Below are 14,124 nucleotides of genomic sequence, written 5' to 3' on the forward strand. Positions count from 1 at the left end.
AAGGAGAATAGCAGATGGAATACAAAAAAAGAGCAAATTAGTGAGCTGGAGGAAAACCCAAATATGCCCCCTCTCCCCCCGCCCCCCAGAATACAGGACACACACACAATAAAAAGATATAAAGTAAGAAAAGGAAAACAGAGACTCAAACAATCTATCCAGAAGATTCAAATTTTATCTAATAGAAATGTGTTGGAAGATATTATTAGAAAAGTCCTTTTAGGAAAAGTGGAGAAGAGATGATATTCAAAACAATGTAAATGTATACTTGACTAATTCCATTAAAAAAATCTTCAATTTTTAAGAAACAGAACAAACTCTACACCTAAAAAAATGATATAAATACTTATCAAATACCCAAGGATCATGACAAAATTTGACCATATACACATAATGAAAAAAGAAGCTACACAGTTGTCTTATAAGGCTATTATAATCTCAAGTGAAAACAAGGCAAATTCTACTCAAGAAATAAAATTAGAGGTCAATTTCACTTAAGAACACAGAGGTAGCTTCCTAAATAAACATTAGCAAATCAAATCTTGCAGTGTATTAAACAAATGACCAAGTAGCTCTTTAGCGATATGGTGGTGAGGTGTGGGCAGAGGGGAACATTCTATAGTCCTATGTCTAGGTCTCAGTCTTTTGATGAGTGTGTTCCCCTGTACAGTGAACCTCACCAGTGCGTCTATGTTTCTCCCCTTCTTAGGTGGGAAAGCATGGCTACAGGGGGCTGGAGTGAAGTATTTTTCTTTCCATAGGTAGATTAGACTCTGATAAAACTCCAGCAGGTTAGGCTCTGGTTAAATAGTTTCTCCTGAAGGCAGCCTTTGTTAACAAAGAAAGAATGCAATGACGTATTTCAAAACGGTTACTCTTCTCCTCTCCCTGCTGGAAGGACAAGGGGATTTTTTTCTTTGACATTCACTGTGAGAACCTGGTTGAGCTCCTAGAGTAAAACCTACAAAAGTGGGGGGATGCCCCTTGATGATGGAGTACCCCCAGGAGTTTTTAACTCTCAGGCTTGTCCATACTAAACTTCTAGCAATTCTTTAATTATTATAGTTAAGGCTCCTGAAGAGGTTTCTCCTCATGGGTTTCTGCTCCACTAAGTTGTAATTCTCTGTATCCACCTGTCTCTTCAATGTGGGGAGCAGCAGTTTGCCTGGTGACCTAATTTCTCTCATGAATCAAAATAAAGTTCTTGATTTTTCAGTTTGTTCATCTTTGTACTTGTTGTTTGAGTAGAGTAGTGACTTAACTTGTAAAAAGTACCTACCAAAAACCTAAATAGTATTTAATTAAGGACTTTTCTAAATGTCTCCGTTTAAAGTGTTAATCTTCAATGTATCTCGGAGGGCTTAAATAATACCAAAAAATGAATATAATATGTAAATACTGGAAAAGGAGGCAAAAACTCTATTTATTTGCAGAAAATACTATTTTCTACTAGAAAATCCAAAGTAATATACTAACAAACACTTAGAAGTACAAAGACAGGTCAGTAATGCATAAAATACAAGATCAATTTTTCAAGTAATATTTCCATATATCATTAAAAACAAAGTAGAAAATACAATTTTTAAAAAGGTCTCTTTCAGATAAACAACAAATCATAAAGTATTTAGAACTAAGGCCTTTGGAAGGTGTATGGCCCTACCCACACTTTAATTTTGTACTTCTGACTTCCCTAACGATGAGAAGATAAATTTCTGGTGTTTTACGCCACCAAGTTTGTGGTAATTTTTTATGGCAGTCCTAGGAAACTAGTACACGATTCATGAAACCACAAAAAACTCTAAGTTACCTAATTTGTACACAATCTTAATGATAAAAATCATATATTTTTACAGAAGGGCAAAAAGAAGACCTAAATAAATGGACCTAAATACATGAAAAACAATCTGAGTATCTACTAATTAGAAAGAGTTCAACTACGGTACAATCACACTATGAGAGCTAGTAACATGGAACATACGCATAGGCGACTACATGTTCAGAGATATAATTTAAATATCTATCAGAGTTTTATGGGGTCTTAATGATAGGCAATATTGATAGACAATAGAGTTATACACAACATATAAGACAGTGGTCCCACAAAATTAGAAAGGAGCCCAAAAATTCCTATTGCCTCGTGATGTTATAGTCATAAGGTCTTGGTGCAATGCATTACTCAAGCGTTTGTGGTGATGCTGGTGTAAGCAATCCTACTGCGCTACCAGTCATATAAAAGTATAGCACATACAATTATGCACCATTCATAATAGTTGATAATGATAATAAATGACTATGTTACTGGTTTATGTATTTACTATATTTTACTTTTTACCATTATTTTAGAATGTACTCTATAAAAAAACAGTTGGCTGTAAAACAGTAAGCCACGTTATGCCAGCAGCCTCATACATCTTGTGTTTACCAAGTCTCTCCTGATTGCATTATTTTTTCTTGTACTTGATTTAATTTCATGTTTTGTACAGTTGTGTGCTGCAGCCTAGGAGCAACAGGCTCTACCTTGTAGCCCAGGTAAGTAGGAGGCTCCACTGTCTAGGTTTGTGTAGGTGAGCTCTATGATGTCCGCACAATGACAAAACCACCTAACAACATATTTCTCACAATGTATCCCCGTTATTGAGCGGCACATGACTGTATATGAAAAGAATAAAGATAGGATTTGTGCAAGCTCAAAGGTCTTTAGAGTTAAATGGAAATACATTTACTTATTTTCACCTTAGAAATGCAAATTTTAATCAAGTGATGTTGCCAAATGGGTAGGATTTCAGTCTGATCTAATTTAAACTATATTGTGATGACTAATTGTATGTGTCAATTGGCTGGCCCACAGTGCTGATATTTGATCAAACATTATTCTGGATGTTTCTGAAGGGTTTTTTTTTTTTTTTTTTTTTTTAATGAAATTAATACTTAAATTGGTGGACTGAGTAAAATAGCTTTCTCTTCATAATGTGGGTGAGCCTCGACCAATCAGTTGAAGGCCTTAATAAAACAAAGACTGACATCTCCTAAGCAAGAAGGAATTCTGTCAGCAAACTGCCTTTGGACTTAAACTGTACCTCTTTTCTGGGTCTCCAGCCTGCCGGCCCACTCTGCAGATTTTGGACTTACTAAGCGTCCAAAATTGCATGAGCCAATTTCTTAAAATCTTTCTCTCAATCTATCTATCTATCTATCTATCTATCTATCTATCTATCTATCTATCTATCTATCTATCTATCTATCCATCCATCCATCCATCCATCCATCCATCCATCCATCCATCCATCTATCTATCTATCTATCTATCTATCTATCATCTGTCTATCTCTCCAGCCTACTGATTCTCTTTTCGTGGAGAACCCTGACTAATCCAGTAATGACAGGACTCAAATCCAGGGATATAAACTGTATCTTTGGCCAGCCCACTCTTCAAGTTATGTAGTCATTGGCTTTGCAACTTTTCATATAAGGATCAGTGCATACCATCATTGTCACAGGGATCCAATTATGTAACAATCTATATCTTCTATTTGTTACAAAACTCCATCATGCAAAGAAAACAACCCCAAAATTATATAGGAAAGTAACTCCAAAAATTATATGAGATAACATAATTTTTCTTTACTAGATTAGCATCGTTCAACCCTAAGAAAACTGGAAATTAACAATATAAATGTCAAGATAAACAAGTCTGTGTTTTCTATAATTTAATGTTAAGAATTTTGCATATTTTTGTATGCTATACACATGTAGTATTTAGAATTTAGTCTAAGAATAATAGTTTATTAGAACAACAATTTTGTAATTCCAATTTAAAATATATTATTATATAATTTGTTTAGGCTTGTGATTTTGATGTAATATCTCTGCTTCATAAACATTAATGGAATATTGTGCAAATTTAAGAATCACCTTTTGAGAAGTTTAATTTATTTAGTACATGTTATTTAAGTACTTGGAAATTTTTTGGTTTTTAATTGAGACAATGTAGAACTTTAAAAGAAAATAGAATATATTACTTTCATAAATACAGAATGAAATAAAGAAGTTTAAATAACTACTTTTATAAATTCGTCTTACTATAAATCAAAGACCTCTTACAAGTTATTGTTAAAATTTTCTATGAACAGAATAATAAGATTTGTAAACTCTACCTCAAACATAAGATCTAGGTTTTATTGGCTGTAGCTTTAATGAACTACTGATTTTTAAAACCAAAGTTTTAAAATAGTGTTTTAAACACTCTGAATAGTGTTTTCTACACCAGGAAAGCCATCCCCAAGGCATAAAAAGAATTCATTGACAATATTATTTAGTAAACACACACTCTCACAATAATACCTTACATTTCTAGGTACACGTGTAAGAAAACAATAGACAATGAAAAGCATACATATGAAACAAAGAATGGTGTTTTCCCTCAGAAAAAGGTCAGGGAGATTTTAATTTTATCAGTAACCCTTGAATATTTTGCCATGCAAAGCATTCATGTGTTGCTTGTGTAAGTAAACATAAATTAAAGAAAATCCTTTGTCAGGTCATGTGTACCCATTTGGGTTTAATAATCAGGGTCAACAAGGTACTTCTGACTCTCTATGTTGACTCAAAACAAGTCTACCTCGGACGGAGTTAACATTACTCCTTTTGTATTAACACAAAGCCATTCTCCTAACACTACCTTTGTCAACCGCTATCCCACTTGAGGGGCTTTATATAATGGGTAAAACTAAAACGTACAAACAAAACTCAGAATGTAATTTTAGTACTAACGTTGAGTGTTTAGTTTGGTGTTTGTCAATATTACCATGGCAAAGGGTGAAACATCTTATAATGATTTAGGGAATATCAATGAAAGAAGTAGGAAAGCATGCTCGAAAAGGGCCTTTGGGGTGGGGAGCTATTGACATACAAGACCATATTTTCCAAGTGTAGCCTGGAGAAAACAGTTGTTATTTTCAAAGAGCTAAAGGTAAAATTCCTCTTGAGCCAAGACCTTGTTTGTTTGCTAGCAAAAGAACCTGCAGTCAGGTTTGATGTGAAATAATAGGCTTTGGGGAATGATCTGGAAGAGAGGGAAGGTTAAAATTCTTGGCATAAAGATTTCGTCCTAGAGCAAAACTGAAAGTGTCCTAATATTGAAGCCAAGTGTCCTTCGATCAAGGTTCCTTTAAAATTATCATCTATGGTGCTGTCTTGAACGAATAGACAAGATAAAGTGGCATTGCTGACTGGAACTTGTATACAAAGGTTTTTGAAAGATGAGATATTTCATTTAAATTACTGCTATTTGTTAAAAACTTGTGCTTAGAAAATTTCATTAGGTTGTAAAATGATGAGGTTTAAAATTTTGTTATTATTTTTCTTAAGAAATAGATCAGTAGCACATATTGTCTTCCCTGGCTAAGGCTTTAGTAATCTCTCATATGATTACAAAACTCCTTCTAAAATTAGGTGTGAAAACTTGCCCAATGCAGGAGACAGCCCCACCCTGATCTGAAAACCAGACACACAGAAGCTGAAATATTTGATAGTTTTCCATTGTTCCTACATGTTAAGCCTTAGAAGAGGGAGAGTCCCAGGCTATAGAGGTGAGATGCCCAATTCTTGGGCAGAGCTGAACTCTGCAGGAACCTGCCTTCTCTCCCCTCCCACACCCCCTCCCCGCCCCCATCCCCAGGTGCGCAGTGGCTCCCCCTGACAGAGGGCAGCGTCTAGGGATGCTGGCAATAAAAATCGTCTCTGTTCCCACATAGTCAGGATGTCAGGTACGATTATTCAGTGAAGGACCAATTGGGATAATTTATAGAGAAACATCCTTTAGTGCTCTCCTGGGTCAATAAGAAAACAGAGAACTTTGTTTTTCCCCTTGGAAACCTGAGAGGGAGAAAGAGGTGCTGGAGAAATAGTTTGATGGTCCAGTAAAATGGTGGCACAACTGGACACAAGGAGGAATTATGACCAGAGAGAAATGTCCAGGGATGAAGACGACTGGGAACTAGAACAAGAGTATGTAAAATATGGATACTTAATACTAGCTTTTATACTGTTTGTTTGGCTGTGCTGTGATGTGACTCTCCTCCAGTCCCCACCTACCTGAAACTTCTGTGCCGTCTGCATGAATTGTCTTACAAGTTCTTTGTAAATTATTAAAGGAAAGGGAAGGGAGCTGCATACCTTCAGGTGGAGGAAAGAGAAGAGACACAGAAAGAAGAAGAGAGCAGAGGTGAAGAATTCCAAGTAAGCAAGAAAAAAGGGTATAAGTGAACATGGGTGATTCCTGAACTTCCTACTGAGGAACCTTTGGAGCACAGTATATGAGATTGTGCTTGAGCAAGTTTAAAAATATTTAAGGAGAAAAATAATCCCAAAGTGTGTAGGTCTGGGGACCACCCAGGAGGCTGTGATGTGGATTACACAATCATTGACACCAAACATGGAGAAATGAAGAGCTCAAAGTATGGTTCCATGTATTCCTGTGACGCTGAGGTTCATAATCTACCTTTCTGTCCATCCCTCTGCCCATTCAGTTTATTTATCAACTTTTCCATTGCCAATTTCCCTCAATATCACTATTTTCTCTAAACCTTTAATGGTTTCTTCAATGTTTAAGGAAATTTCTTTTCTAGTTAATAATAGTGGTAGAATTAGTAAACACACCAACCTAAAACCAAACAAAACACACAAATTCCATGAAAGCAAGGGAAATGGGTGGAGTGAGGAAAAAGTGCTTTTTCTTCCCTCTTTGGTGAAAGGTGGTCACTTACCAAAGATTTAGGAGATTGCCTGGGTGATTTTTTCTGTGGTCTCTGGGATGCCATAGGGACAACTTTAGATCCCAGGTCAGCTCCAGAGTTGCTTGGAGAAAATTAGCAGAGGCTGCTGCCCACAAGCCCATCATTCCCTTTAATGCCTTCCTCCTGTGTACTCTCTACTGTCCAATACTGTCCTATTTCCTCCACCAGGAGTTTTCCATCATTCCACTGGCCTGCCTGGACACACACCTGTGGTTTCTCATGGCTTCGGGCCTCTATGCAGTGTCTTATGTTGATAAAATTGGTTTCATTTCCCACTTTTAAGACACTCAAGTAACTTCAATTTCTTCTCACATAGAAGAGTCACAAGACTCACTTTTTAAGGTTTTAAAATATATATATGTATATGTGTGTGTGTTTATAAATATATACACACACACATATACATGTCAAAGACTATAAAAGAGGTTATTAGAAAAGAACTCTAAGGTTACAAAGAATACTGAGGACTTAATTTAGCATACCCCTCCATCTCTGCAATTAATCATTCTTCATGTAAACAGCTATTATGTTTTTAAGTCATAAAGTATTAAGTCAACATATATGATAATCACTATCTGTATTTGAAAAAGAAATAGGCCTGCCCCTAACTCCCACGCTAAAAGTGAGCTCATCTTCTCCCTTAGGCACCCAGGCAAATTCAAGCTCTACAGCTTCTGTAAAATATAAAATAATGAAAAGCAATGCACAGGCTTAAAAAGAAATAATGATAATGATAATAATAATAATAACAAAACACTGCCTGCAGGAAAACTAAATGAAAGGCAGAAAAGGAAATAGGTCTCCAGAAGTCATTCCTTTAGACTCTCACATCTATTCTCCTAAAATAATACATATCAAATAAAATCAAAATTAATCCTGGCTTGTCTATGCTTTACACGCATAGTTCATTAGCAAAGGGGATAGGATGCCTGGAAATGGGAGCATTAACCCAGTGAGCAATTTCCTGGTCTTTATAACATTGCCCCCAACAGATACAGCTCTTGACCTGTCCCACTGCCCATCACTGGTCCGTTCTCTGACCTGAACAATGGTTGCTTTCAGCTTCCACTCATTAAAATGCTGGCCTGTCCTCTTGACCAGGTGGCAGTCAGGTCATGATGTCCCTGACAATATCAAGGGCTAGCCCCAGAATCTGATCGTCAGCTAGCTAATCTTTAGCTCTGTTCCTGAGATGTTTCCTTGAATGGGCTTTGAGTCTCTGTCTAAAACTGAAATCCACCGTGATACTCTTCCTTTGTCTCCTGTGGCAGGCCCAGTTCTGTCACTTGCGCTCCTTTTGTCAGCCTATATAAGTCAAAGCTGTTCACCAGAACAAAGAATAAATGGCATGAAAGGGTACTTAAAGGCAGAATCTGTACATTTTTCAGAAAACTCACCTACCTGAAGAAATTACCAGAATAGTTTTTCACTAGTGCTTACTGGATAGGAGCATATGGTGACCCTCAGAACTTACAAAAAATATATATAGTTCTAGTATACTACTCTGGATTTACATACGTATATGCTATTTCGGTAAAAAAATAAATAAATAAAATCATATTATAAAGAATCAGCACTATGCAAAGTGGAATTAAATGGAGTATGTATGTAGTGAAAGCCAATGGTTTTTAAAAAGAAGCCAGACATCAAAACAGGGTGAAAGAATTTTCAAAAGTGGAGTACCAGGAGGGAGAGAGCTAAAAAAGGTAGCAGATGGTGACTGTAAGATGATACCTTAAAATTGAGGTTTGGGATGTGTTGTGATTACTGGCAACGGCAAAATCATAAAGTGGCACCATACGAGTAGTGGCGAAGTAGGGTAGAGACAAGGTCATTGAGAGAAGGAGGTCACAGACCTGAAAAGTTGGGTCTGGAAAGGTTGCACATGTCGATGTTTAAATCACCAAAAATTTTAACAGTGTAGCATAAGTAGCTGTGAGATCCGGGACAGATGGCAAAGTGTCCCGGGGTTGGGGGCCAGTAGATAACATAGAAAGTTGAAGAGAACATTTAGAGAAGATGCTGAGGGCATAGGAAATTTTGTTATGACTAACTATTATGAGTTCCAGAGGATACAACAAAGGTGTTTGGGAAGTTGGGGTGAGAACAAGAAGATGGGAGAAAGGACCCAGCAATATGGGAAGAGTCTGGAGGATGAAAGTTCACTAGGGTCCTGGTGATCGCATAACTTGGAAATAAAGGACCTAATGAGATTACTCAAATATTGGAGGTGGAGCAGCGAGTGTTGAGGAAGAGAAGTGAGTGTTGGAGAAGAATTCTTGCCAGAAGCAAACTCCAGGGCTCTCTTGCCACTCTTGAGCATGTAGGAGGCACAGAAGCCGGGAGAGAGACTGTCTTGTGTCAAGCACAAATAACTCTGGAGATTTCTTTCTAGTTGTCCCCACCTTCATCTTCCGCATGGTTCCCAGTCCCTACGGTGGGATAGCAAATAAGTTTCATTCTCCATGGGTAGGCAGTGAGTTTCTGGAAAACTGAAGTATGAAGAACTTCAAGGCCACATCCAGATTCAGGAGAAAAGGCAAATGGCCACCTCTATGCCAGTATCTGCTTTCCTTAGTTTAAGGGGATCCCTAAAGCTCGATTCAATTCCTAACTCTATCCCACTCCCCACTTTTCAGCCCACCTTCTGCCACCCAGAAAGCTTTTAGGACTTCAAGATATACGATATCACTCCGGGCTGCAACCTTAACCCTTCCTGAAGGTCATCTACCTAGTGTGCTGCACTCTCTGCTAATGAGCCCCAAGGCTCTAGGTCCAGACAGGACTCCATTCCTGAGAACAAAAACTTGTCTGCAATTGTCTCCTGGACTCTGAGCACATCACATATGCTCTTTAAACGATCCCTGCCACCCCAAAGTGTTCCCCTCCCATCCCAGTTAGTGTACAACCATTTGTTCATTTGAATGACCCAAGTCATCTTCACCTCCTCCTTTCCCCCCTTTCCTATCAGTCACCCATTTCTATCCATTTTAATCTTTGAAATTCCTTCAATCTGCCCTTTCTTCTCGCTTCCCACTGCCTCTGCTTTGTTCACATCTGTATCTTCTCCCAAGTAGCTTGGGAAGCGAACTCCAACTCACCTTCCCACAGCCAGCAGACTGACCTTTGTAAAACACAAATGTTTCTCCCTTCCTTAAAAGGCTTTAGTGGTTTTACCTCAGATACCAGATAGAGATCAATGTTTTTAGCCCTTGACACAGGACATCGCATATATTTGTCCAGGTGCCCCTCTCTCTTACTAGACTATGACCACCCACAAAGCAGGAATATATGCCTCTTTTTTTTTTTTTTTTTGACTTCCCTGTTATTGTTTGGAGATGCGGAATATACTCAATAAATGTAAACTAAAATAATGCCAGCAGACAGAGGAAAAGTATAAAAAGCAACCTAGTTTTAAAGACTCTCTTTCATAAGACATGACATGATATTGGTTTCAACAACTCTTACTACCAGGTCATTCATTTCTGCTGTTACCATGAATAGCAAAGGAATAGCAATCTTTTTGACAATTAGCAAAATATATAGCAAGGGTGGGAATGGGGTCTTGATATAAATGTTCTTATATGGGATTCTGGCTGTGCCATTTTCCAGGTGTACCCTGGGCAAGACACGTAACCTCTGGCCTCAGTTTCATCAATTATAAATTGGAGATAATAACAGTACCTAATTCAAATGGCTGTTACAGGTTTTAAATGAGGGAATATATATAAAGTGTATGGAACAGGAAATGTTCAATAAATGATAGCTGTGGTTGCTACTCTGCAAGAGGTTTCACCTGTGGTCCATTAATAGAGAACTAGAAACTTTATTGTTATTAGGCAATGGAATGCAAGCCTGCATTTCCTAGAATGGGAGAAACATCTTTATTCATAAGAGTTCAGGCCATATAGTCAGCCTCTGAAGGTGGTTAAAAGTTTTTGTCTCTGGTCCCCCCGACATTTCTCTCTCCCAGTGTCTTTTACCCCTCTGTCCTCTCCCTCCAAGGTCCAACTGCTCTGAGAAGAGCAAATCCTATAGCCCTCTGGAGAAATAGACTTGGGTCTAGTAGGGGCAGGTAGGCCATCTGGTTGATTTTCAATATTATCTCGGAATTTGTTCATTCATCTGTCATAGAGATACATCGACACAACTGAAACAAGCTCATTCATTTTAAACGTGAGTTCCATTACTGGACCACTCCTATAGTAAATAAAGAATAAATTTTTTAATGAATTGTGTATTTTGTGACTAGCATATTACATTGTATTTTATATTTGTGTGTGTTTTTTACCTCTACAAACAGCAAGTTCACATTGTTTAATGTTAATTTGTTCATTATAAATATTAAAATATAAATAGAACCATTTTTCTGTTATTACATTTCTTTACTTTTTAATATACCGGAATTCTTAGAAAATGACTTGGGGGAATTCTCCTTTACCCTCCAAGAAAACCTAGAGTAAAGCATCTATAAAGCAAATCTTTCTTGTACCGATAACTTTCTTGTACTATCTTTTATAACATCTCTTGAATGTATTTTTGTGTTAAAAGATTTTCCCCCTTTTAAAACATACAGAATAGCAAGGAGAGGAAGGAATGAAAGGGATATGGAGGGACCAACTCCCCATCATGTAGTGGATAAAATAGCAATAATCATGAGTCACTTATTGCACAAGGTACCAGGAACTTTGCACATGATAATACACAGCACAGAACGTCAAAGAGGGAAAAGGACAATTGTGGAAGGCTGTCCACTGATAGCGTGCTCCAAAGTCCATTTTCAGTCTGTGAACTCTGTTTCTGGTTCATGGTGAGCTACGTATGAAAATTTGAGGGTGAGCATTTAGAAACTGTTATATAAATTTGACAAAGTAATTTTATGTCTGTTGCATCAAATAATAAAAGGTTTGGGCTTGTTTTTTGTATGTCTTATTTTTTTACTTTATTTCTAGTAATTTATTTTCATTGTACTTTACAAAGGCAAAGAAAAACCCGCCTTCATTACACATGGTTTGAGAAGCATTGACAAAAGGTATTATTATTTCTGAAATTTTGCTTAAGAACCATTACATTTCTCACACAAACTCGTCATATGTCATTATTTTAGAAAGACTATTTCATACCAAGTGCAAGGAGTTGCCAGCATACAAACAAGTGCCAGAACAAATTTGTTTTGTTTCGGTATCTTGGTTATTTAAGAGAAGCCAATTTTCCCATACAATTACATAAACGTGGGGTTACATTCTTGGTGTAGCCTATCAACCCAATTACCTCAAAAGGTTACTAAGTTATACCATAAAACTTAATAACTAGAATATACTATAAAAGTTAACAACACGTCTTCTTCATCCTCATACAACGGAGAGAAAGGCTTCTGATTTCCAAATCAGAAAATCTCTCTTCTCCATTTGCCTGTGAGAAACCGTGTTTCTGAGCTCTAGCATGCTGTTGGGGATGGGGGAAAAAAGGGGGCTACTTCTGCATAAGCTGTTTCAACAGCAACACACAGAAAATGAAAGCATATGGAGCTACATAGAGTAATAAGGGAATTAGGAGGTCGAGTTTAAGGGAACTCAGTGGTCATGTGAATAAAATTAAACTGAGGTGTCTCCAACATTCTCTGATTGAGGTTGGGTAGGTTTTGCCGGACTCTTGTTCTTTATCACAAATGCCTCTCTCTGTCCTAAACTCCAGAGCATTCGTTGTTCCCATTGGTGGCCCAACACCAAGACGGTGACTAAGCTTCATCCTGAATTGAGGTCTGTCAGTGGCTACCTCAGGGATTTTTACTTCTCTTTTGTTGTTGTTTGAAAAGATTGTGAGGACAAGTCTAGGTTTGGTTAAGAGGTACTGTTAGAATTCATTAGCGATGTTTACCATGGGCGAAGGAAGAACAGGGAGAGAGGCTGCCTAAGAGCTGTTATTGCTATCCTGAGTGCACCCTAAAAGATATACTTTCAACTCTTTCGTTTCAGCTGATATCAGTCTGAATTATTAAGGATGTGGGAAAAAAAAAAAAAAAAAAAAAGGAACCTGGGCATAGCAAAAGGAAAATAGACATAGAGAATAACATACAAGGTAATCTTATTTACCATTTAAGCCTCCCTCACTTTGTGATACATGTAGCAAAGGCGATGAAGCCTGGCTTCTGTCCTAGAGTCCATGAGGCATAGTGTTATGTCTTCGTTACTATCCGGTATCCTTAGACAAAGATTCTCAGAGCTAAGTCTGGTAATAGTCCTAGGTGCTCTGTGTTAGGTCCTCATTCTGAATTCTGATTTCATATGTGAGGCTCTTCTCTTCTCCAAAGATTGATATCAAACATGTCCCTAAAGAAGAGATCCCATCCCTACCTACCTGGTCATAGGGTAACTATGGAAGAATTCTTAACCAAAGTAGTCTATGGATAGAATTCCAGGCGTTTATGACCTTGGCTAAGAGAAATATCTTGATTTCAAATGGAATTTAGCACATCAATTTGAAATCCCTCAATCAAACTCACATCAATTTGAGTTGATCCCTCAATCAAACTCAATGAAAGTAGAAAACGGACTGCAAGAGCATCAGTAGTACTTGTGACTATTACTAATGGAAATATTTTCATTATTTCAGTACAGAGTAGCAGGTATCTTGAAATAACATTCATGTTAATCACTATTTGGAAAAATGGTGCTAGGTCTTGTTATTTAATGCGTTAATAATGTAGCACACATTACATGACTATATACTACAGCATACTTTTGAAAGAATATTTTGATAATTGCATTTGAGTGTAATTGTTCTCCTTTGCAACCTTCTGAGTGTTATTGTATACACGTAAAAATATTATTCTGAGAAGGTATCTATAGTGTCACTACTGTCAGAGGGGCCCGTGACATGAGAAAGGTAAGTCTCCTAGGCTTTCAAAGGACAACTATTTCAGTTCTGCATCTATCATCAGAGATACACACAGAAGCAGAAGGGCCTTTATTATTTATTTATTTATTTATTTATTTCTGGTGGGAAGCAGGTGAGAAACTGGAGTCGGCTTTTATTTACTGGTTGTGTATAAAACTGGTATTTGTTGAAAATTGGCAATTGTGAACTCTTCTGCTTACGTACTGTAAGGTGGCCAATTAAACACTTGCAATCATGGAAAGTTTATTTCAGGCATACTCACAACTGTCTCAGTCTTAATGGGAAGTTTCCCTTTTATACATTTTTCTTTATTCATGTTCTGGTTGTTAAAAAAGAAAGAAAGAAAGCACTCCTCTTATTTCCATGAACGGAGTTTAAATCAAAAAGAAGTGTCCAAATCCTTAGGTCTCTAGTCTAGATGAAGCATTAGAAA

The sequence above is a fragment of the Rhinolophus sinicus genome, chromosome 4 (assembly GCF_057876585.1).
Source record: "Rhinolophus sinicus isolate RSI-liver-muscle chromosome 4, RSI-T2T, whole genome shotgun sequence".
Classification (NCBI taxonomy): domain Eukaryota; kingdom Metazoa; phylum Chordata; class Mammalia; order Chiroptera; family Rhinolophidae; genus Rhinolophus; species Rhinolophus sinicus.